This window comes from Sciurus vulgaris, assembly GCF_902686455.1.
Source record: "Sciurus vulgaris genome assembly, chromosome: 13".
NCBI lineage: Eukaryota > Metazoa > Chordata > Mammalia > Rodentia > Sciuridae > Sciurus > Sciurus vulgaris.
This window is the reverse complement of record NC_136474.1, coordinates 43,453,125-43,479,736: the sequence shown is the minus strand read 5'-3', so window position 1 is coordinate 43,479,736 and position 26,612 is coordinate 43,453,125. Positions and strand designations below refer to the sequence as shown.

General features: G+C 37.2%; 1 protein-coding gene across 9 annotated transcripts in view; it reads right to left on the bottom strand.

The window, feature by feature from the left end:
- The window catches only part of DLGAP1 (DLG associated protein 1), a gene marked incomplete at its 5' end in the record, with an annotated part of 892,564 nt that overhangs the window by 633,458 nt on the left and 232,494 nt on the right, over positions 1 to 26,612 (bottom strand). The window contains one exon of one of the 9 annotated variants that reach the window (XM_079108322.1): positions 1,071 to 1,393. The exons of the other annotated variants lie outside the window; for them this stretch is intronic. The remainder of the gene's footprint in view (positions 1 to 1,070; positions 1,394 to 26,612) is intronic. 9 annotated transcript variants of the gene reach the window in all.

The following is a 26,612-nucleotide window of genomic DNA, read 5'->3' as shown; positions in this document are numbered from 1 at the left end:
AGGGATGAATAGTTGAAGCATAGGGTAAATTTAGACCAGTGACATTTTTCTGTAAGATACTGTAAAAATGGATGTACAATATTACCCATTTGTCAAAACCTGTACTATACAACATGGAATGAATTCTAACATAAACTATGATATTTAATATTAGTGAATCCACATTAGTTCATCAACTGTAACAAATATACCACATTAATGCATGATATTAATTAGATAAAGTATGAAGGAGTGAGGCCATATGGGACTCCACTTTCTGTATAGCTTTCCCATAAATGTAAAAGCACTCTAAAAACAAAGTTCTTTAAAAAGTAACCCCTGTTGCATACTTAATCAGTATACATTTTCATGAAATTTGTGTGCAAATTTGGAATAATCAATAAACCCAGGTCAATTTGCTTTACATATTAAGTCCCAAGGAAGGTAGTTTTTTACTCTTTTAAAAAAGTTTTCATTTTTTCCACAATCAATAGTCTCTGAGTGAAGAAAGTTTATTTGAAAATGTTATTGTCATCTGAAACATTTCGAAGTATATTAATCTTATGTGAAACATATTAAATAAGAAGCCAATTACTTAAAAGACTTTTTATTAACCCCTTGACTTAGAATAAGGAAGTATCGAGAAAGAATCTACTTCATATAAACCTCCTTACCCAAAGTTACATATTCATTTTTTTCTTCATGGATATGGATCTGAAATTGATGTTTCCCTTTAAACAATTTTTGCTTCGTTTAACACATCAAAATTTGTTTGCTGTAATAACAGATAAGATCACATTTTCCTTCAGTGTTCCATTTATTTTATTTCTACAGTTTTCATGATTGCCTCATGAATTTTGTGATTATTCCATAAGATGTGATAATTCGAGTACATTTCTAAATGTTCTTTGAACTTAATACTTCATCACGAATGAAGACCTCATCATGTACATTTTCTAAAGCCTGAATACAAGATGATGAAAACCACGGATATACTATTAATTAGAATTCTGAAGTTCCCCTGTAGTACTTTCATAAGATTTAATTATATCTCAGAAATACATCTGCTCACCCATCTCCAACACACTTACTTTGCCTAAGCTACCTTGTCTCTTTCATGGGCAACTTTAATAGTCTCCTCGCTGTTCTCTGTTTTCATTTTTCCTCCTTTCTAATCCATTCTTTACAGAGTCACCAGAGTGATCTTGCTTAAGCACAGTCTGATCAAGTCACATTTAGGCTTAAGATCCTCAAAGGTTCTGAACACACAGTTCACTCTTTCCTCCCCTCTTCTGTGGCTAATCATGTCCTTCAGAACTCAGCTTCCATGTTGCTTCTTAGTGACACACATTCTACCAAGCAGATGAGGACACCCCAGTCTCAGGATGTTGTTTCCTTCAGAATATTTGTCCAACTGCAATGACAGAGTGATCAGTGTAATTACTCAAGAGCTGTTTGCCCTGTTAAGGGAAAGTGAGCTTCATGGGCATACAGAAGTGGTATCTGTCTATCAAACCTGGCATGGGTTCCTTGAATGATTAAATCACCACCAAGACAAGCCAGAAGCAAGGTCAAGGTAAACAGATGACAGAAAGTGAGGGGAAAGTAATCAACTCTGAAAATAATTGAATACATGAGGAAAGACACCTCAGTAATACATTTGGTTTGAGACATCATTTCCCCCCCCCCGCCCCCCGAGTTTCAAAAAGTTCTTATTTATAACATTTCCTAAGGGTAAGAAAGGAAGATCTATTTCTTACAAGCGCTCTCCCATTACCCTCAGAAAAACAATGAAAAAAATCCCCAAACCTGACTTAGATTTTTACTCTGTTCCAAAGTGCCAAATGAGCCGATTGATTGAGTAAAAGAAAAAAGAGTAGTTGCTTAGTAATTTCAGAGGTAAAATGATTAGATTATGAGAGCTGTATCTTCACTGGTAGATTAATCCACCTGATGGATTAATAATTTGTTAGAGGGTTCAACTACAGCCTTTAATCAGCTAGTTTTTCTGATGCTGTGGTTGCATTCCTACTTTTTAGAAGTAAAATGTAAATCACTGACTTTTTTCATATTTATTGTTGGTACATTATGTTGGCACATAATGGTGGGATTTGTTGTTACATATTGATACATGCACATAACCTAACAGTATAATTTGGTCAATATTATTACCTGGTATTTCCTCTTTCCCTCCCTCCTGGTCTTATCCCTCTATTCTATTAATCTTCCTTCAATTTTCATGGGATCCCTCTCATTTTTCTTTTCCTTTTCCTTTTTCCTTCTAACTTCTACATGGGAGAGACAATATATGACACTTGACTTTTGGAGATTTGGCTCATTTCATTTGACATAATGTTCTCAAGATCCATCCAGTTTTCTGAAAATGACATAATTTCATTCTCCTTTATGGATGAATAAAATTCCATTGTGTATATATACAACATTTTTGGTTGACTTAATAATTTGATGGGCTATGGGTGGTAACTATACACAAGTGGAGTGTGACCAGAGGAAGAAGGTCAATGGGGCATGGTTTTGGACTACATCTTGTGGTTGGCTCCTTGCTTTCTCCCTGCTTTCTGGCTTTCATGGGTTGAGCAGCTTTCCTCTACCATGCCCTTCTACCATGCCAGGAGGTCAGCTGGAGCCCAGAGCAACAAAGTCAGCCAAACATAGACACAACCTCTAAAAGCATGAGCCCCAGATGAACTTTTCCTTCTCTTAAGTAATTCTTGTCAGGTATTTTGGTCACAGTAATGAAAATCTGACTTAAACAGTGGTCCTTAAGAAACAACAATTATGGTTTGTTCAAGTACACTTTTCAAAGAGAGAATGGAAATACCTTAAGCATATCACTTTATAACAATTGCAACTTGTTTTAACCCCCATACACCCAGTTCCTACAGTGATACTGAGACAAACTTTTCAATTCTTAAAAGCAGAAGCTGTCCCTGGAGTATACTTATGGTGTAACCCCATGCTGCTAGACAGACAGAACAGCTAACAGATTTGTTAAAGCTAATATCTTTGGATATTTCCTATTTATATGATTATGTAACAACATTGTGTTGCTCTTGAGCTGAAGTGGCATCAAAGAAAAGAGGAAGCAATGATGTGAAGATGTGGAAGAGGAAAATTCCAGATAAAGCAAAGAGTGAGTACCCCCTAAAGTGGAATCATGAAACCAAATAAAGCCATGTGGAGGCTGCAGACCCCAAATGAGGTTAAAGCTGCAGAAAGATGCCAAATTGTGGGCTTCATAGCTTGGGAGGAATTCAATGCATGTTTTGTATAAAATGTCAGAAGTTATTGATGTGAGAATACAGGGAAACATAGGAATCAAATTCTCATCGAAGAAAAGCACTGGTAATCCAAATGGCAAGAAAAGATATCTGAATCCTTTTAACCCCTTGAAGGAGGAATAGAATATTTTCATATCTCCCTTGATGGATTTTCAACTACTGAAGACAACTAGAAGTGAGTGCTATCAAGTATATTTTTGTGCCCCAGTGAGACTTGTTAAGGACTCAACTGACTCTGCACTTTTACTACGACAACATGGCCTCTTTGAATATGTTTCAGAGAAATACCTGAGCTGAATGTAGAACTGGCCTGGATTTCAGGACTGAGACATGGCTAGACCTGGCTAGAATTCATATTGGAACTCCTTTTTAATATGTTTTCCAAATTATAATGTGTAAATTATTGAAAGTAGTAAACACTAAAATCATTAGCCAAGTAAAGTTAATGATTCATGGCACCTTTGCAACTGGTCCCATGCAAACCTAAAGCCTTAAGAGAAGATTTGTAGCAGCATTAAAGTTGAGCCAATATTACACTCTAAAACTACCCAGAAACAACAGCTTTGAGGGAAAAACAGTCAAATATTGCACTGACACCAATTTCCACCCTAGAATCTACGAAACAGCTATGAAAAGGAAACAGCTTTATTATGTTTTTAATTTAAAAGTTTTAATTATAGGGCTGGGGATATAGCTCAGTTGGTAGAGTGCCTGCCTTGCATGCACAAGGCCCTGGGTTCAATCCCGAGCACCACAAAAAAAAAAAAAAAAAAGTTTTGATTATAGATACAACTGTATATTGCAGGATTTTATAAATGGTATATTAGGATGAAAGATTGTTAGTCTTTTATTGAATATTGCTTAACTCTATAAAGTAATGAAAGAACTCAAGATAGAAGGTCAAGAGAAACAAAGCTAAAAGCCAGAGCCTTACATGTTCTCTTCCACATTGGTTCTCTGTCTCTGTCTTTTTTGTTGAGACTATTTTCAAAGCCCAGTGAACTCATTAGCACCTCTATCAATCAAAACAATAAATAAATGACTTAGATACTTAGATCTAAAAGCATCTGTGAAAATCTGGAAATTTAACAGAAAAATATAACTGTAGAAGGAATTAATCTTCAGCAGTTCTTTTATTCCCCCCAAACATTTTCCTTAGTTCTTCTTTTTCAAAAATTGAAATTGAAGCTGAAAATTTGAAACATCTCTCAAGTGGCTGAAAATGCTGAGATAAAGATATAAAATTCTGAGATAAAGGGATTAAAACATATATTTTCTAACTATTAAATCACTAGCTTTGCTTCAGAATAAAAAAATCTTATCAAATTGGATTAGCAAATTCAAAGACAAACCAACCATAAAATTGTTCAGAACTAACACCATTAAAGATTTCTTATTAATGATTCCTGTGTGTATCTCTATATAGCTATATAATTGTCTGTTTTTAAAACAGTCTAGTGTTATACTTAATATTTTCTCTATATATAAATCACTTTGAGCCAAATTTAGCAATGAAAACTCTACCTATAGTTATTTTAAATCATGTCATTCCTTGTATTTAACAAAATTTAAAGTTATATGTCAATTTTTTAAATTTATGATATCTTCTTTCATTTAATAGAGTTTATAGGGATAGTCTACTTTTTTATTAGTGTTATTTTTGTTGAAAAATCATAATTGTATACACCCATGGGGTACAATGTGATATTTTGATACACAAACTAAAATGATTACATCAAGCTAGTTTACATATCTATCATCTCACTGTCATTTTTTTGTGGAGAGACATTTTTAATTTACTCTTATTTTGAAAGATACAACACATTATCATTAACTACAGTCACACACTGTGCAGTACAACCCAAAACCTATTCCTCCTGTCTATCAGAAAGTTTTTAACATACAAAGATCTTTTGCATAAAAAGAAATACGAAAGTATTTGCAATTGCCATCATTAATGATTGCTGTTCTAAAGAGTCAGGCGTATAGTTAATAACACTAGAGAACTTTATCATCCTCTGTAAATCTAGAAAATTCTATCTGTACTTGAAGACACTGGAATTAAGCAATTTCTCTCCATGATTCATGAGATACATCATATATGAAAGACTGTGAAAATTTCTTTTACATTATGAAAAACAACCCTGTAATAGAACAAGCTAGCTCGGTACAGTGGCACACACCTGTGATTCCAGCAGCTCAGGAGACTAAAGCAGGAGGAGTTTAAAGCCAGCCTCAGCAGCTTAGCAAGGCATTGAGCAACTCGGCAAGTCTCTCTCTCAAAAAAAAACAATTAAAAAGGGCTGGGGATGTGGCTCAGTAATTAAGCACCCCTGGATTCATTCCCTAAGACCAAAAAAAAGTTATTTTTAAAAAATAAGCTCTTTGAGGAAACATTATGCATCTTTAAAAGCTCTTCAACTTACACATAGGCAGGAGTACAGTAAGCTTCAGATGGACTGTATCCTTTGCTACCTAATTCTAGTCAGTTCCCATATCTATTCTAAAAATGATGAAGAAAGGGAAATTTGGGTGTGCCTATTATGACTTTTTAAAACTGTCATCAGAATATCAATGATGTTTGTTTTTCATTTTTGCAGCGTTGGGGATGGAACCTAGGGTCTTAGGCCTGCTAGGCAATGCTCTGCCTTAAAACCACTCCCCCAGCCCCGTTTCTCACTGAAGACTGCTCTTGTAAAGAAGACCCTATTTTCTATACCAGTTGATGCATTCAAAGACGAGGGAGTTTTCAGACATGAAGATAAATCTTAGGATTAAGAAAATCAGAACACTGAAAATCCACACTGCTCACAGCTGACATGATGATCGCTGGTGGGTGAGTTGGTTCTCATGCCTGTGGACCCTGTGTGCCAGCCACTCTGGGAGGCAGTATGGAAACACTATATTCCTGACAGACCTCCTGCTCATCCTGGTGCTAGAATCAGCATAGCAAAGAAGAGTAAGTGAACAAAATCCACATGGGACCACTGCCCATTTGTCCAGTGCTCCATTTAATATTTGACAACCATGTACTGAATACCATCTAGTCAGACACCAGGTTATCACTGCAAAAAGGGCTAGGCAGCTCTCATGGACATTATAGTAAACAAGACAGTAAAGAGTCACACTAATGTAAAAATGACTTCAAACTAAAAAAGGGCCAAGGAAAGATGATAGGTAAGAGAATGTAAGGATGGAAATCGACTGCACCTGGTTATTGCCAATGCTTCCATGAATTCCACGTTTAGGGAATAAAATGAGAGTTCTCAGCTCCCAAAGTAAAAAATGAAAACAAGAATACTGATTGCCATGTGGACTTTACTTGCAGTTGCACATCATATTCATGCATTATTCATGTATGAAAACACTAAATGTTTACTACCCCAGCAGCAGCACCCCCACCCCGCCCCAGCGAATAGACAATACAAATATGAAAGTGACACTCTCTCCACTTCGGGCACATTTGCTATTTGAACAGAAAGGTGCCAAACTGTGTACACAGGAGAATGTGTTGCTCAGATCTGATAAAGGAGCAAATAAATGTTAGGGGGATCTTAGGAGAAAGGTGGGGTTAATCCCAATGGCAAAGCTGTCTTATCAAGCTCTTCAAATTAATTGCCACTAAAAAAAAACTAATAAAGCTTATTTCTGGTTTTGTGTTGTATGTATGTTTATCTCATGTTCTGCATCGCTTCTATATTATGTAATTATACAGTATAACATACCCATGCATTTTGTGAGATAGGTTAAAACCTTTCTCAAGGAGAAGAAAGGAAAAAAAATGGATATTAAGAGAAAATTAGGAAAAAGAAGAAAAGAAGCAGCAACCCTGATGGACAGCTTTTCTACATGGGATGAACTATCCAAATATGGAAAAAGGCAGAGACAGTACATAGTAAGACTGTGTTGGCAAAGGCAGTATTGTTAAGTTGGGCCACAGGGGCCTCCAGAGGATGTAGAGGGCAGAAGTTTTGCAGAAATAGGTTGATTTCAAAATACAGGCAGTTGAGAATGGCAGACAAGAAGTGTAGGTGTGAGTCTGTGGTTGTCCAGGGAGGAGTGTTCAAATCTCCAAATGAGGAAGATAATGCTGGTGGCAGTGGGAAGTGGCAGAGTATGGTCAGTCTGATAGGATCTGACAGTTAACTAAATGTGGGCTAACAGGGAGAGGACAGCTTTTAAAAGTTCCAAATGTTTCTAGTCTGGATTGCTGAGAAGATGTAATGTTTTAAATGAGATACATGATAGGGTAGAAAGAGATAAGGAGGGGAAGAACAGGTTCCACTTCAGAAATGCAGAGTTCAAGCTGCCAACAGAATACCCAGGACTGGAATTTCCAAGAGAGGTCAGGATATGAGAACTGGGAATCATTTACATTCAGGAGTGAGCTGAAACCCTTGGACAGTAGGGATCATGTAGGGAGAAATTATCCAATAGAAGACTGGGAGCCAGCACTGGCTTTGGAGTGCTCTTTTGGTTGATGCATGTTTTAGTCAGCTTTTCCATTGCTGTTGATTAAGAACCCAACCAGAACAACTGCAGAAAAGGAAACATTTATTTGGAGGCGCACAGTTTCAGAGGTCTCCGTCCATTGAGAGCCAGCTCCACTCCTCAGGGCTTGAAGTGAGGCAGGACACCATGGTGGCAGAGGGAAGTGGCTCACATGTTTATCAGGAAGCAGAGAGAGAGAGACTCCACTCACCAAATACAAAATATATACCCCATCACCACATCCCCAGTGAACCACTTCCTCCAGCCACACCCCACCTGCTTCCAGTTACCACTCAGTTAATCCCATCAGAGATTAATCCACTGATTAGTTTAAGGCTATAACCCAGTCATCTCTCCTCCAAACAGTCTTGCATTGTCTCACACGTAAGATTTCGGGGGACACCACATCAAACCGTAACGATGCAATACATGGAAAGCTGGAAAACTTTGGAGAGAAGATTAAAACTCATTCTTAGGTTCCTGAGAAAGGTTCATGGCCAATTTAAGGAATATCTCCCATCTGGGGAAGAAGCCAGAACCCAAAAGGATCTCAAATGATGATCTTATCAATGAAAGCATTGAGCTCTGTTCTCTTAAATGACACTCCATGTGCATTTATTCTCCTTTATTGAAGGGCCATAGTGTATCCACTAAAATTAGTGATGTTGTCAGAGAATATATTTGAATAAGGATCTTTGAATAATATATCAGGCAGGTGTCGCTCTTTCTAATCCTTTAGAAATAGATTGGGGGCTGGGGATATAGCTCAGTTGATAGAGTGCTTGTCTGGCATGCCCAAGGCCCTGGGTTCCTTCCCCAGCATTACAAACAAACAAACAAACAGATTGGTATAGTCATTGATGATACAATAAAAAGCTCTGTAACTTGAAAAATTAACTCTACCAAATTTAACAGATGAAAGAATTGGCCAGGAAATTCAACCAATTGCTTGACTCTGATATTCTCCTATTACAGCAAAAAATTCCAAGTTTTGCAGTTTTTTAAATGACATATTTCAGATGATCTAATTTGCCAGAACTTTAAGAAGAGTAAGGACAGATTTATGTTATTTGCCTCAAGTTCACCTCTCTTCCCAAACTCCTTACAGGTGTTCAACAAATGATGCATTAGGTGCCAGTTTTTCAAGGATACATTTGGAAGTAATTAAGATGGAGTCAATATCATCCTTAGAACAATGCCATTCTCAGTTACTTGCGCTGGATTGGTGGGAGAAAACTATGACCTCTTGAGATTCAAGAGAGAAGCAGCGATGGAGGGTCAGCAAGAGGCTCCCTCAAGAGTTCATCATCCTAATTAGAGAATATCATGCTAAGTGAGATAAGCCAATCTCAAAAAACCAAAGGATGAATGATCTCGCTGATAAGTGGATGATGACACATAATGGGGGGTGGGAGGGGTTAGTGTTAAGAGTTAGAGTTAGGGTTGGGGGGGCAAGAATGGAGGAAGGAGGGACTGTATAGAGGGAAAAGAGGGGTGGGAGGGTTGGGGGGAAGGGAAAAAATAACAGAATGAATCAAACATCATTACCCTATGTAAATTTATGATTACACAAATGGTACACCTTTACTCCATGTACAAACAGAGAAACAACATGTATCCCATTTGTTTACAATAAAAAAAAAAAAAAGAGTTCATATCCCAAGGGGAGGTGCAGCCTGAGGCAGCTCCTGTGGTATACCAGGTGAGGGGCCCTCTTCTTTGCTTACCCTACTTTTCATTGGTAATGGATGATGGTAGAAGCATTTGTGAATGTGAAATTGGAGAACAGTGGAGAATCATCGGCTTGGTGGAAGCACTATACTCCTGCCCAGACCTTCTTCCCCTGGGGAGGACAGACCTCCTGCTCATCCTTTGGTAAGCATCTTTGGCTCCTCCTGTTTGCATTTAGATGTCTTCTGAGTAGTGTAAAGGAGAACTCATTGCAAACATGTTAATATCAATGTTTTCATTAATTTCAATATGCCTTTGTGCATGATGTAGATTCATATCATTCGTGTAATCATATATGTACATAGGGTAATGATGTCTGTCTCATTCCACCATTTTTTACCCCCCCCCCCATTTCCCTCTATGTAATCCAAAGTTCCTCCATTCTTCTCTCACCCCCACCCCCCGACCCCCATTATATATCGTCATCCACTTATCAGGGAAAATATTCGGCCCTTTGTTTTTTTGGGATTGGCTTATTTAACACGTGTGAAGGAAGGATGCTTCTTATGATAAATATAGCATATCTTTAATTACACATATCTCTGTGTTTTGACTCAGTGGTACACAAAATGGATTTTATAACTAGAGTCAGATTTGGTAAGTTAAGATAACTGAAAAATCCAGGTCATGCCTATAGGAGCACATAATCTGCGATAGTGTCATGGGCCTGTGAACTACTAGGGGGACTGTTCTCCTGTTAAACTATTGCCTTAAAATAATCACCATATTTGCCTGGAGAATCTCTGGCTTCTAATTTACCTATAAAAAGTAAATCATTTTTGGAAAACCGTCTGATGGGAAAACTGTTTTAATGGATTAGGTTTAGGACCACGAGGGAGAGAGGGAGGATGCAAGGTTGTTTTGCTAATTCTCAGAAGTAGTTTCTTTTAAAAACATTAGCATCCTCAGCATTATAAGAGGAGGTAAGAGTTGTGATTGAAAACTTCTCCAAGAGATTTACAGGTGATTTGAGCCAGTGAAGACTACAGTGATCTAATTACCTAGATGATATATATATATATTTTTTCCTTTTTGGTACTTAAGATTGAAGCCAGAGGATATTTACCCTCAGCCTTTATATTTTTTGATTTGGAGACAGGGCCTTGCTAAGTTGCTGAGGCTGACTTGAACCTGCAATCATCCTGCCTCAGCCTCCTGAGTAGCTGGGATTACAGGTGGGTACCACCACACCCCCAAAATAACTCATTTTCAAAGGGTCCTACACCTCAATAAAATTTTCCTTGTCAGAGTTGTATAACCAGACAAATACACTATTAATATTATGGATATTACTTTCTAGTCTTTATTCATAAACATATTTTACACTGTTAGCATATATGTGTATAGCTTTATATCTTGTGTCTATTTAGTTACATCTGAATTACAAGTATTTTATGAGTAGCATCCACTCTTTGCTGACTTCTTTAATGCCTTTAATAATAATCTCTTATGTACAAATTATATTTTACATGTGACTTTTTTCTTATATTTCTGAAATATGTCAATTATAAAGCCATAAGATTATGTACTTTGAAATATAATTAGGTTGATTTTAAGAACTCTGACTTATAAATGATTACACATTTTTCATGGCTTTTGTAGAAGATGTACAGTAGTTATTAAGATACCATTTATAATAGTATAGAATCCATTTGTACTAAACCCTAGGGTTGGTAGTTAGCTTCACTATTATTTTTGGCCTTTTCTAATAGATGAGAAATTATACCTTAATTGTATTTCTTTTAATTACATGGTTGAAAAACTTCCATATGTTTGTTTGATGACCAGAATTCCCATGTCTACACTCATTTATATATTCAGTTACTTTAGTTTTCCCACTCAATTGTTTTATTTTGTATAATAAATATATTTTGCAGAATTCTGGAAAATGCCTTTTATATATTAAGTTTTTTAACACCCAGAAGTTGACAAGTTTTTATATTAAATATATCTACTTTTCCTTATATCTTTAAAAAGCTTGCATTTTTTCCCTCTACCATTAAGAGAGTTGTTAATTTCTTCATATGCTTAAAAATATATTTTTTTAATTCTTAAGGATTTATTTTACTACAGTCTATGAGTTGAGGGTTGAAGTTGATATCATTCTAGGTATTTTTGCTAGAAATTATTCTGATACCATATACTGAATAATTTTTCTCTGCCTCAGAGATTTGTGATACTTTCAGTAATATGTTTTAATTTCTAGATACATCAGAGTCAGTTTTGAGGTTAATAAATCTGTCCTTGCTTATAATTTTTATGATTATCATTATGCAAATCTTATAATGCTCACTCTTGCTTGTGACCTTCTTTCTTATTTTTATATGTTTACATTTCCTCCTCAATGTTTCTGGTAAACCATACAGTACTTGGTTATGTTATTAAAAAGATGTTTTTGAAGTATTTATCAGAATTGTAATAAATCTGTCAAATCATAGAGAATTGAAAAACCTAGAATACAGGCAACTCTGTTTCATGATTTTTCAGTTTATTCAGATGTAATTCTTATTAAAATAATTACCAGGTACTTTATATAATTTTGCCAGTATATATGAAACATTTCCTGTTTTATTTTCTAAAAGCATGCATACAAAATTACAACTAACTGTTGTCTATATTTTATCTTGCCAAGTTACCAATATTTTATTAATTACAGTTTTTTTCCAACTGATTCTTTTTGATCTTTAAAATAGATAAGAACATCACTTTAAAAGGATGGCATATCTAACTGTTCTAATATTTACATTTTTACATCTATCATTTTCTTATTTCACTGGCCAGAAGTTTAAAAGAAAAGTAAATAATTCAGGTGATATTAAGACCACTCTTTTATTTATTATAAAAGACAAGTACCTTCCAGTAGTTGATTCTAATTCTAATTGATTAACTTTAGTATATGTTGAAATTAGGGCTCTTAAATCTGACTCTGAATTTCCATGTATAAGGCAAATGTTTGGTCATAATTTTTCCAGGGGAGTTACTGTTTATCAGACTTACTTCAGAATACTGCAGAGGTAGATATTTGAAAAATATGAAGGTCTTAGACAAATGATTAGGGTCCTTTCATAATGATCTTCACAACTTTGTAATAAGAACCTCTTCTGCTTGATTTCTCTATTAGACTTTGAATAAAATTTGACTAGAAAGATTTCATTTTTCTCCCACTTCCAGGAAAGAGGTAAAAATCTAGTAAAGAGACAAAACCAACATATTTTGGCAAGTTAGGAATATCTTAGGAATACTTTTCTGAACATTTAAAAGAAGAAAGTAAGTACAGAGTTTGTCCTTGATATTGAAAGTTTAAAAATGCAACATCACATTAACGTTAGGAAACATTCAATCTTGTAATGTTTTCTATCTATGTGGCCTTACGAATGCTTAAGACAACTCATGCTATGTTAGATTAGACTTCCGTTCGGCAGAACAGAGACAGAAGTGGTTTTGCAAAAAGATTTGCCACCTGCAATTAAAGTTTTATCCCATTTTTTTTACTTAGGGAACCAAACAGGCTAGAATGTCTCAGAATAGAATTTACCAATTGACACTTGATTTTAAGATGATCGGGTTGTGAAATGTAGTTTTTAAAAACAATATTTGTTTGAACAGTACAGTGGGTAGTCTTGGGGAAACACTGGTAAATAGGAGTAAAACAGTGGATTGAGGAAAGTCCGGGGTCTCAGGACACTGCCTGAGTTCCCTGAATAGTCCCTGAATTCACCGGACAACTGAAAGGTTAGTTTTCTTAAGGAAGTTGGTGACAGGGTTACCAAGATACAAGATTAGGCAAAACATTTTCAAAAATAGTCTTGTAATCTGTAAAATTAACAATTAAAAAACTAATGGCAACTTGTGGGTATGCATTCCCAAATGCCCATGTAAATTCACTAAATCAGACTATAATTCTCTAAGGTCAGAAGTGGAGTAAGGTAATATGGACAGGCGTGTCATGCTAGAGTAGCTTTCTGGAACAGATTAATATAATTGATTTATAGTATGACCCTCTAGCCTAAGGGTCCTGAAATGTGGCACTGATATCTAAATAAAGCATATCAAAGCCTCAGCAACACCAATGGGAAGGACCCACAATGTTTGCACACTTCACATAGCATTTATTATTTCAACATAAACATTTTCTACTAAATGAATATTTGATAGGGAGATGGAGATTTAAATAATGCTACATTTTAGGAGGTACACAAGAACACAGACATTTTTCTCCCTTAATTGGTCTATAAATCACTCTACTAAAATATTAAGCTCTTGAAAAAAGTTGTTATTTTAAAACATTAATACCATATAAGATACTTTCAAGTGGCAAGAATGCATCCTTGAAATACCCATCAAATATTTTCTGGTCTGAGAGTGATGCTCAGTGGTGGAGCAAGTGTGTGCTCAGCGTGCATGAGGCCCTGGGTTCCACCCCCAGGGCACTCCTTCCCCCATTTTTTCCCCCAACAACCCAAATTTATCATAAGGAAATATTTTAGCAATGGGTAGGATATACTTCCGTTTTGCAGATCTTTAATACAGAAATGATTATCAATCATTAAAATATATGATTCTTTTTCCATGAGTTTTCATTTGGGCTTCTACTTTGACATACTCTAAAGACTAGATCTCTTCACATTCAGGAGCTTTTAAGTCTCATAAAATTGTATGAGAATATGCTCACCAATGCAGAAGGCCCAGAAAATAACCACCCTTTCCTCCCCTTCTCCCCACCTAAATCATTTAGTGTCTATTTAGTTCATGCTCACATGCTAAAGACTCTGGGGGACGCAACCATGACTAACAGTGCATGGTCCCTGTCTTCAAGAGGAACCCAGGCCAGTGGATGCACAATTGTGGACACCTAATTACAATATAACCTGGTACATTTCATGATAAATGCATGGGGGACACAGAGTGCTTGAAGCCCATAGGAAAAGATTCCCACTGTGCCCCAGGAGATCGGAGAGCATTAAGAGGAGGCAGCTTGGTTAACACTTTGACTCTTTCTCAAAATTTCCTCCTGATATCATTTGCACAAAAACAAGTGGTTTGGGAATTACTATTATTTCTAGATTTGACTGTCAAATATCACATGGTCCACAATTTAAAATCTGGTTGACTATAAAACTCTGCATAATAAAAATAGGATAACAGAAACCCAGTCATTATGCATTCATTTTCTATAATACTCAACTTGGCTTAACAGCCATAATTTTTTCAATTGTCTCTACATAATAGTGCCAATGAAACTAGAATAGTTTGAATAGGTACTAAGAAGGAGATTCTTTTAAATCATCTCTTTTTTTTTAAATGGCAATAATAACATTCTCAAAAACAAGGCAGATTGCTTTGAACCCCATAAAATCAGGAAAGAAGGTTGCTATTCTCATCACTCTCCAGTAAGCTCATCAGATGGGATTCTTTCCAAGACAACTCAATGAGCAGGAAGTAATTTTTCCAGGAATTAAAAAATATCATTAATTCACTTTGATTTTTTACAATGACTGTAAAACATTTATAAGGCTGGCTATATCTAGCAGTTTCAATTGACAGGATTGTTTTTCCCTACTGCAGTGTATTACTTTAAAAACATCCTTCTTCCCCACCATCAATTTCGCAATGGAAAATCCAGACAATGTGTTTTATTTTTCCTTAACCTTGAAAGATATACGGTGTGCTCAATGGAAAATCTATTACTTAATTAGTTTTAAGAGATTTGACATCAAACAGGAACACATTTGAAATATAGATGAAGTAAGAGCTACAAGAATTCAGTTCAGAATTGTAAAGGGAAATGCTAGATGTTGTATGAAGGTCAAAGTCAACTCTTTCTCTTAAGTTCCCTCAAAAGACTTATATGCACTGGAGTATGCAGTGGTGATATCAGTGGTGAGCCTCTTCATTCTTAATTTTTACTTCTTCTCTTTCATAATTCATTTGAAATTTAACTTAACTCATCCCCCTGGCACACACACATATTTCTTATCTATCATATGTAATAATTTTTTGTGTATGTGTGGTGCTGGGATTGAACCCAGGGCCTCGATGCATGCTAGGCAAGTGCTCTACCACTGAGCTATACCCCTACCCAGCCTTCATATGAAAAAATTTTGAAATGTATTTTCTGACTGCTTAAATGAGGAAAAATGAGATTGAGGACAAAATACAAGGAAATAAAAAATTGCCAAGAAGTATGTATGATAATTAGAGAATTTTCAAGGTGTTATAGGAATCCCCCAAGGGATGTTGACAGATGATAAAGAAGTAAAAGAAGGCTTTCTGGAAGTCACATTGTAGCCTGGCAGCCTTACATGATTTATAGATGTACATAGGAAGTCCAGCTATTCCACTGCTTGGTTTATACCCAAAGGACTTAAAATCAACATACTACAGTGATGCAGCCACGTCTCTGTTTACAGCAGCTCAATTTATAATAGCTAAACTATGGTACCAACCTAGGTACCCTTCAACAGATGAATGGATAAAGAAAATGTGATATATATATATATATATATATATATATATATATCACATATATATATATATGATGGACTATAACTCACTTTAAAGAAGAATGAAATTATGATATTTGCTAGTAAATATATGAGAATGCTAATTCACAATTGGGCAGGCGCTAGAGAAGAATAGAGTTACTTTAGAATAGGTAAAGGGGAGTGAAGGGTGGGGGTAAGAAGGAGAGTAGAGTGAAACAGACATCATCTTATGTACATATATGACTGTATGATTGATGTGATCCTACAATATGTACAATCAGAAAAATGAGAAATTACATTCCATTTATGTATGATTTATCAAAATGTATAAATGCATTCTACTGTCATATACAACTAGTTAGCACAAATTTAAAAAATAATTAAATTGGGTCTTCCCCCTGAAAAAGAAGAAATATGCATTATACAAAACCCCACATAAACCAACATACATACAGAGGAAGTCGGAAGAAGAGGTCCTCTTGGAGGTCTAGAGAGATGCTAAGTAGTTGTGTGAGTCTGCAGCCAGTGATCCTAATCAATGTGATGGGAGAAGGAAGATGGGAATGCTGGGTTAGCCTATGGAGGATCTTACATACCATGCCAAATGTTTTGGATTGTACCCTTTAGACACATACCATCCAATACAACAGTCGCTTTCCACAGGTGGCCATTTAAATTTCAATTAAAAATAAATGCAAACAAAAATTTAGTCATTCAGTTGCACTGGTCACATTTCAAGTACTTAATAGTCACAGGTGACTCATGGCTACCATATTGGATGTCACTGAAAATACTAAAAAACAGCTCTGACTTAAATAAGGAGCAGCCAAATTCAACCGCTAATTATAAAGCAAAAGGCTGAATAGAAAACTGTGTTGGATTAAAAATCATAACTCATATAATGTGAAGGGCTGGCTTGGAGGTAGGTGGGAATGGAGGCAGGTGGCCAGTAAGAAGGTAACTGTTTAATGGATGAATCAAAACTGTGCGGTGGGAGTATGGAGAAAGTTGCCTAGAAGATTTCAAGAGATGGAATCAAGAAGGGCAATGCCCTTGCGGGAGCACAGTAGAGGAAGTTATAGTTGGGCTGGAGAAGAGATTAGTTTATTTTTAACCTGTTTTCAGCCAAGTGCCTTGGCTGAAAGAAGATGCTTGGGTCAATAGGTCTCAAAAGCAATTTCTAAAGAAAATGGAGTAGGGGGGCATTCCATCAAAATATAAAGATCAGTGGAGTAGAGGAAGGGGACTGAGAGGGAGGTGGGAGGGACAGGTTAAGGGCAGGGCTGTGGAATGAATCTGACCTAACTTTCTTATGTACGTATACGAACATACCACAGTGAATCTCACCTTTATGTATATCCATAAGGCACTAATTTAAAAATATTTTAAATCTATAGCAGAAAGATCAGTAGAATAGAGGGGAAGGAACAAGAGGAGGGAGGAGGGGAGGGAAAGGGAAAGTACTGGTGACTGAATTAGAGAAAATTATATCCCATGCTTTTATAATGATGTCCAAATGAATCCTATGTATTATGTAAAAAAAAAAAAAAGAAAAAAAACTACTAAAAAAGTAAGTTCTAGTGGTATTTTTTCCTTTGAAAATTTTTCCTTGCTCAACTGCCCCAAATAAGCATTTTAAGTTTTCAAATTAAATTAAAGAATAAAAGGAGAGTTGATGCTCAAGTTGGCAAATGTGATGACTAAGTCTGGATTTAAGTTTTTTCCACTTCATTTTACTACCTGTGAAAAAGGCAGCAGAGAGCCCTAGGAATTGGCTGCTGCTCCCTTCTGTCACCCAAATTCTACTTTGTGAGGATGAGTGATGCCCACCCAGAATGACTGCTCAGCTGTGGCTTCTGGTCTTTAACACATACGTTCCTGGAGTGGTTCCACATCAGCATGCCAGGATTTGCCCACAATGCACTAAGGAAATGGTGCATTTTTTGCATCACAGTTCAAGGCATTAGTAGCCTGCTTCTTCCTTCTTCATGACTCCTCACCCCTGCTGCCCTTTCCCATTCTCATTCCTCACTATTAAGTCTCCTACTTCACAAAGAATATAGGCATACTCCACCTCCAAACTGACTGCTCCCTTCACTGGTCTCCATCAATTTCCTGCTTGCTTCCCAGGAAATCATTCCCTACTCATTCCCTGGTTTACAAAAAGAAAGTCACAGAAGAGCAAACAAGGGATTAATAATAGGGAAAGAGATGGGATTTCCTTAGGATGGGAGTCAGAGATGTCTAAATACTCAAGTCAAAGAAAGTAAAGAACAAGAAGTTGAAGATAACAGGAAAGAAAGCCTGATGAGGTGTTACTGGAAGTTGGCACAGATGGAATGAAGTACAGATGGTGAATTGGCACTGGGGTGATGGAATGATCACTCCACAATCATTCTAGAAGAAAAGGAGGCAAAAATGTGGACCACAGAAGAGAACCATCTTACCTGAATTCTAAGGACCCCAAAGGAATCACCCATCTGGGACAGTCACCAAGTTCTCCTGCAGTAGGGCCTGGCTATCTTCCCTTTTCCCTTACTTCCATACAAATTGCAATTGCTGGGAGGGCTTGGGAGCACTTTCTTCAGCTTTGGGAGAGGGCGAACATGGAGCCATCCCTCTTTCACATGGAACAGGTTTAATCCTTGACTCTCTAAGGAAGACAAACTGCAAACCAGCAATGCCTGATGTTCTGGCCCTCTCCGTTTTGTGTTTCTGTTCAGGGATATATTTATCTTGAATTGAATCCTGGCTCTCTTTTAAGTTTCTTTATTTTCCTAATTTTTTTTTTTTTTAAACATTGATGTGCCTCAGACTGTGAGTTACCTAACAGAAATCACATACATTTTTTGAAGCAATGAACATGCTACTTTTTCTAAATAACAATATCAGGTGCCCATGTCACTTTGAATACTTAGAATCTTCCCTAACCATGTGGATCCTTATCTTTAAGGTATGTTTCACTTTCAATGAAAGTTCAGTCACCTAAAGACAACTTTTACACAAGTACATTTAAAAATAAACATTGTTCTATTTATTCTCATTAAAATGATTAAAGAGGAAATAAAAGATAAAATCTCTGCCATTGTAATTTCCTCTACATGTTGTCCCCACCTTAGGAGCAGGCTGTATTTTGAAAGTTCACTTGTAAATTGCATATTTGGAATACAGAACATAATTTCCATAGAAAAAACATTACAAATTGTAATTAGGCTTGCAGGCCTGCTCATAAAAGCAAATTTGATACACAGTATACTTGAAATACCACAAATTTGCATGAAGTAATAGGAAATAGCATATGGAATCACAATCTGTTTTCCTCTTGCATTAAAACACTTTTGGAACTTATGCAAAGCCCAGTGACTTGACCAATTTAATGCTGGAATCTGAGCCATAGGTGGAGTTGGCACTCATTTTGGTTTATTTCCATTATGCCAATAATATGTTACTGGAATTTAGGATGAAAAGAAGGATGAGTGGGAGATTCAGTCCACAATCTGAAGGTACTCCCAACAGGAAAAGATGACTCGAGCCAAGGAATAAATTTTGATTTCTGCCACCTTTAGACCCAAAAGAATCCAAGGCCAAGAAATCAAGGCCAAGAAAGGGAGTGAGGGAGAAAGGGAGAAAGAAAGAGAGGAGAGAGAGCTAATAAGCACTATGGAGCTAACCAGCTGTGCAGACATGGCCCAGGAAGAAGCCAAAATGGCAGATCAAACAGGCCAAGAACTCATTACCTGCAGGAGAGAAGAGCGCCCACTCGGCAGGAAAGGGGAGAGAGTGATCCCCACTTGACAGCAATTGTCAGTGGTGATGAGATTGCCAAGAAGTGGGGAGAGAAGCAGAGAACAGTAACTCTCCTCAGGTGAGAGGGGAATGCCACGCCCTCTAGCAAAGGCAAGATCGTGAAGGGTACTGCATTACTTAATAATGTGTTTGATATTTAACTATCATTTATAAAGTTTAATTCATTGTTGCATACATATCGGTGCCAGGATCTATGTTCGGTGGGGTGAATATAATGATGTCTAAGAAAGACATGGTTCATGCCCACTTGGAAGATGAAGCACAGAGGAAAGGACAGAAAAACAGGGAAATGTTATGCATTTTCAGATGTGCTATGACAGGATAAATTGAGGGCCAGGAAAGGTTTCTTTAAGAGGTGACTTCTACATGAGAACTAACACATGATAAGCCTGGAGTTAGCCAAGTACAAGAGGAGAGGAAGTAGGGAGAAAACTTCCAGTTAGCCCCATGGGATATTAAGGTCAGGAGAGCAGTTAATGCTAGGGGAGGGAGCGGTATGGGCTGGATCCAGAAGGTGTCAAGGGCAATTCTCATCAGAGGCTGCCTGCCCAGCAACCACCATCCCCTCTGGTTGCCAAGAGAGCCCTAATCCTATTAAGGTGTCTGTCTCTCACCCTCCTAGTCCAGGAGAAGATGACTCTCGCCTGAGACCAGCAGGTACATCCTAATTAAGCCACATCCATTATGGTAACTCCTTGCCTTGTCTTATTTTGGATGGTAGGCATGCACATACATCATCTGGGAATTTCTGGGAAAAATCACTTTGCTATTAAGAAAGCAACAAGAGGAATGGAAACCCCACTTTTTCTTCTGGAAATCACCAACTTGAAATTTGACACTTGGTGCTATTGCTGTAGCTGTTTTGCTACCAGCTTAAGGGCGAAGCATCACACCTAGAAGGGCTGAGCTCAGGATTTCACAAATAGGTCACAAAGCTGGAGCCCAATACACAGCGAACAGAGACTTTTCTACCTCTGCACCCTTTTCTGTAAGACATAAAATTTCACGGTCACTGTTTAAGACAGTTTGAGGAAAGGTATTCTTTCCCTTGTTGCAGAAAATACAACTTATTGATTATAAACAGTTTTTACAAGGTAGACACAGAATGGAAATCCTGAAAGAAGAAAAGCCACCTCCACATGGAGAATGTCTGTCCTCCACCTTCTGAAGAGTTTAAATAAGGAAAAACTTATTCTTTTTTTTTTTTTTTTTTTTTTTTTAGATAACCTGTATTTTGGGCACAGATGAAGAACAGAGTGTAGGAGGGAAGGTTCAAGGGCAATGTAACCAATCAAGAAAATGTTGTGATAACAAAGGTGAGATGGTATTTTGTACAGGGCGATGGTCAAGGAGGATACAGAGATGTGGACTGGGGCAGACGCTATTTCAGCTCAGTTCAAAGGCAGATGGAGTGTTTACTTTACATGCCGTTCTGTTTTAGAGGTTGAACAATAAAGCAACACTTGCCTTCAAAGAGCTCAGTGTTTGGTAGTGGGGGTGGACTGATGGATGAGCAGAGCACTGGAACAAATGTGGTCAGTGCCTTACTGAGCCTGATGCCCAGGGGATGTAAGAGGACTTTTCAGTGGCCCCAGGATGGGAGTCAGGGAAGAGTTTTAGGAAAAAAAGGATACAAACTCTTCCATCTCTCCATTTCTTGGCTTCCCACCTATTCCATAACTCATTGCCATGTGACTTTAGTGCTGCTCCATTAATACTTAGTTCCCTGAGCCTTCAATGATTTCTATGGGATTTGAAAGGTGCTATTCAGCTTAATTTCTTCAGCAGTCTTGTTTGGGCTTAAAATTCACTTCCTTGGAAAACTTTTCCTAATTATATATAAAGGGTTAATTGCTCCTTTCATGGGGTCCCAAGGTCTGCTCAATGTTCTGCATCATGCATCACAGTTTTTTTTTTTTTTTTAAATAATTCACTGTCTGTGTCTTTCACTGGCCAATTAGCTCCCTGAAGGTTGGCCCCATTTCAGTTAGGTTCACCCTCACTCACTTCCCTACAAAGTGTGTGGTAATTAAAAGCTGTTCAGTAAGTATCCGATGCATGAATAGATGAACGAATGAGTGACGTTGGGTGCAGTGGTGCATGCTTATAATACTGGTGGCTTGGGAGGTTGAGGCAGGGGGATCCCAAGTTCAAAGCCAGTCTCAGCAACTTAGCAAGGTCCTAAGCAACTCAGCAAGACCCTGTCTCTGAACAAAATATACAAAAGAGTGGGGATGTGGCTCAGTGATTAAGAGCCCTTGGGTTCAAACCTTGGTACTGAAAATAAATAAATAAATGGCTACATACAAATAATCAAAATTATCAAGTTCAAAGTAAAGAGTGATAGGAGATGAATGTGGAAATGGAGAAAGTTCATAACTGCCCTGGGTATCTTTTTCTGGAGGTGGGGTATTATTGATTGGAAAAATTGATTCACAAGTCATCATTAATACCATTAGTATTAATTAATACTAATTTCATGTGCTGGGCTTAGAAAAGGAAAAAAGAATCTGAGACTTTTAAAAAATTGTTACTGCCTTCAAATTTTACATACACATGATACCACTCAGAAAAACAAGCCAGGAGAAGAGAAAACTTCCCAGCTGAAAAGAGATGCCAGCCTGTCGGAACCAACATGAAACTACAGAGCTGCAGCAGACAAGAATGCTTCGACCTCAGTGGCTCCAGACAAAGAGCAGCTACAGTACATTCCTGATTCCAGTACCAGAAACTAATGCATCACCTCCAGTTGGAGTCTAAGAATCTATTAATAGTTCTTCATGCAATCCTGATGTGCAAAGAGTACACCTGATCTAGGTCAACTCCTTCATTTACATGTAGAGAAACTGAGCCCAGGAGGGCTCCGTGCGTATGAGCAGAGCTAGGACTGTGGGGCCAGGCTCCTGACCTCAAGGCCGGGACTCACAGCATTAATCCTAAAGAAGTACAGGAATTAACCAGAAGCTGCAAGACTAAAGTTCAAGAGACAACAATGGAGCTTAATCTGCTTATAATAATATGTATATATTTTATTATTTTATTTTTATTTTTGCAGACTGTATTTTGATTCATTGTACACAAATGGGGTACATCATTTCATTTCTATGGTTGGGCACAATGTAAATTCATACTATTTGTGTAATCATACATGTACATAGGACAATGATGTCTGTCTCATTCTACCATACTTCATACCCCCGCCCCTCCTCCCTCTCATTTCCCTCTACGTAAAGTTCCTCCATTCTTCTCTCACCCCTACCCCCACCCCCATTATATATCATCATTCACTTATCAGGGAAAACATTCATTGGTTTTTTGGGATTGGCTTATTTCACTTAGCATGATATTCTCCAATTCCATGCATTTATCTGCAAATGCCATAATTTTATTCTTCTTTATGGCTAAATAATATTCCATTGTATATATATACCACAGTTTCTTTATCCATTCATCTGTTGAAGGGCATCTACGTTGGTTCTACAATCTAGCTATTGTGAATTGAGTTGCTATAAACACTGATGTAGCTGTATTACTGTAGGATGCTGATTTTAAGTTCTTGGGGTATAAACTGAGGAGTGGGATAACTGGGTCAAAAGGTGGGTCCATTCCAAGTTTTCCGAGGAATCTCCACACTGCTTTCCAGAGTGGCTGCACCTATTTGCAACTCCACTAGCAATGCACAAGTGTGCCTTTTTCCCCACATCCACACCAACATCTATTATTGTTTGTGTTCTTATGAAAAGAGAGCCTACAGAGTGGGAGTAAATCTTTTCCACAGGCCCTTCAGATAGAGCTCTAATAATATATTTTTGATAATACATTTGAAGGTAGACACTTCCTCCCTCAACTTGAGTACTGAAACATGAGAGTGGGATGGAGCCAAGCTGCACAAAGCAGCCATGTTGCCTGGTAAACCAAGAGCACAATTAGCCAACACAACCCCACAGATTTTCTAGACCAGCAATGATAACAATGCATCTGCCAGATGGCAGCATGCTTTATGCAGAGGGATGATTTCCTAATGGCATTAATCATGAGCATCCTGTAGAGAATGATAAACAGCTGTTCTTCATGACTCCTCAGTATAAAATAAAAAGGATGAACCATATGATAAAGATGACTTACAGTGTCACTGACTTGGATATGTATGTGTTGATCCTTTTCACTAGTAAACATTAGGAAGGGTTATCAGAGGAGATTATTCAGTTGTCCTATTTGGTTGGGTCTTGTTTAAATCTAAGAGGCATCAGACCTATTCATTCTGAATGACAGAATGTGATGGGTCGATGCCTTTCCTGTTAGAGACTAGTGACACACCTGACCTTTAAGTGTTTCTTGCAAGGAACATCCTAGACAGTTACAAAAGAATCAGTACATGACAGCACCAGACCCTATTTTCAAGGTCTAGTGGTAAATCACTATGCACTGCATTTTATCCAGAAATATCAGCAATCACTCAATATGCTGCTTCAGAGGAACAATGGTCAGGATCTATGTATAGTCTCAAGACAAGATGAAACAGTGGCTCGCTATGTAAAATGACTGAATCACTACAGTGATTAAGTGACAGGGCATTGCTCAACTTAAGTCACTGCACTACTGAAGCTCTTCTGAATTAGACTTCAGCTTCACTCCTTACACCTTCTCTTTTGATTTTTTTTGGGGGGTACCAGGTGCTTAACCATTGAGCCATATTCCCAGCCCTTTTTTTACATTTTATTTAAAGGCAGGTTCTCATTAAGTTTCTTAGGGCTTCACTAAATTGCTGAGGCTGGCTTTGAACTTGCAATCCTCCTGCCTCAGCCTCCTGAGCCACTGGGATTAGAGGCATGCACCCATGCCTGGCATCTCTTTTGGTCATTCCTTCTCAGCTCATTCACCTAATTCAGAGAGAACTCAAGCATCTTTTCATATTTCCAGTAGTCCTGAGAAACTCTCTTTAATAATATAAGCAGGTAAGCATGTGTTCTGTATGAAATTTTGAAAATGTTCTAATATATATCACTCTGTATATGCTGTCTCCTTCCTGGTTTTCTTTTTGCAAAAGCAGATTCTCCAAGTAGGATACATTATCCCTGCAGATATTAGAATCTATACAGGTAAGTTGTATATTGTTTTTTTGACAGAGAGGAAGGTAGGAAGGCAACCCCAAGCCTAATGGACAACACTGACAGGAGAGGCAAGTGGCATTGAACTCCAAATGTCATTGAACTTGATGACTTTCAATGCAACCTCTGGACCATAAATAGTACCAAAGTCACTTCAGTCCTTAACATACATCGTCTCTATCAATCACTCCCAAACGGAAAGATTCTGCTATTAATCTAGAAATGTAAGGGGGTGAATAAGGTGATTTTGTTCTTCAGAGTAGGGATAATAATTATACCACATCATAGAGCCTTTATGAAAATTATATGGACTAATTGTTATCAATAGATTTTAATAATGTCATTTATATGAATTATCAATTTTTCAATCAGCACAAAAAGTATCCCATCACTGAATTCATATTTAGTATAATTTATCAATTTTAGTCATCCAAAAAGTTTTTCAGGAAGGCCCAATAAATCAGCAGTATTGAGAAAAACATTTACTGTGGGATAAATCATACTATAAGAAATTCACAGAAGATAAAGTGAAATATACATTATATTTACATTATTTCATAAGGTACTTTTTCACTGTGGTATTAAAGTATAATAATAATATTATTTCCATCTATTTGCTTATATATTGAACAAACATGTTTTGGGCATTAAGTATGAGGCCCTATGCTAGAATTAAGGATATAATTAGATGTGGTCCTCTTTCCTTCTTTGAAACATATTCCAGAATAAATACTGTGGTATTAAAGTATAATAATAATATTATTTCCATCTATTTGCTTATATATTGAACAAACATGTTTTGGGCATTAAGTATGAGGCCCTATGCTAGAATTAAGGATATAATTAGATGTGGTCCTCTTTCCTTCTTTGAAACATATTCCAGAATAAATAGGGACGAAAACATGAATGTCAATCCTAAGAGATTTCATCTTTACACTGATGGCAGTAGTGGACCACTGAAGGGCTTGGAAGAGCCAAGTGATATTTCCCTGCAATCATTTTCCATGCTAATCTCTTATATTAGCATGGGAAATGATTGAAGGGAATCAGCTGGAAGGCCACTGCAATAATTCAGGCAAGAAAAGATGCCAGGCAGGCCCTGGAACTAATAGCGAGTCAACAGAAGAAGGGAGAAAAGAGATGCATTGGAGGAATATTCAGAGTGCAAAATCCACTAGTTTGAGAGTTAACAAGGGAGAAGTTATTCCCAAATTTTAATTTGGGCCTCTGGGCAGATGATAGTGCCGCTCAATGGTGTGCTATATTAGAAAAATAGCAAGTAAATCTTAGGAAGATGATAAGACAAAATGTGGGACATTTCATACTGGAAATATCAATGGGGAATTCTAGTAGAAAAGACTCCTCTTCAGGCTCAGGGAAAATATTTCAGTGGGATCTATACACACATAAGGATAAACGGAGATTAACAGATCATCATGGGGGGAACACCCAGCCTTTCAGGGAAAGTTTACAAGACAAAAGCATGAACAAATCTTGGGCTCCCATGATTTAAGTAATGACATTTAGGTAATGATAAATCAGAGACGAAAACTAGAAAAGAGCCAAATAAGTCAAAGGAAAATTATCGAGTGGCATCATTGTCCTGGAAGCCACAGGTCAAGAAAAAGAACATGGTTGAGGGCATCGGTTCATTCTAATACAGTGCAGAATACTTCCTGGTTTGGCACCAAAGAGTCATCTGGGACCTT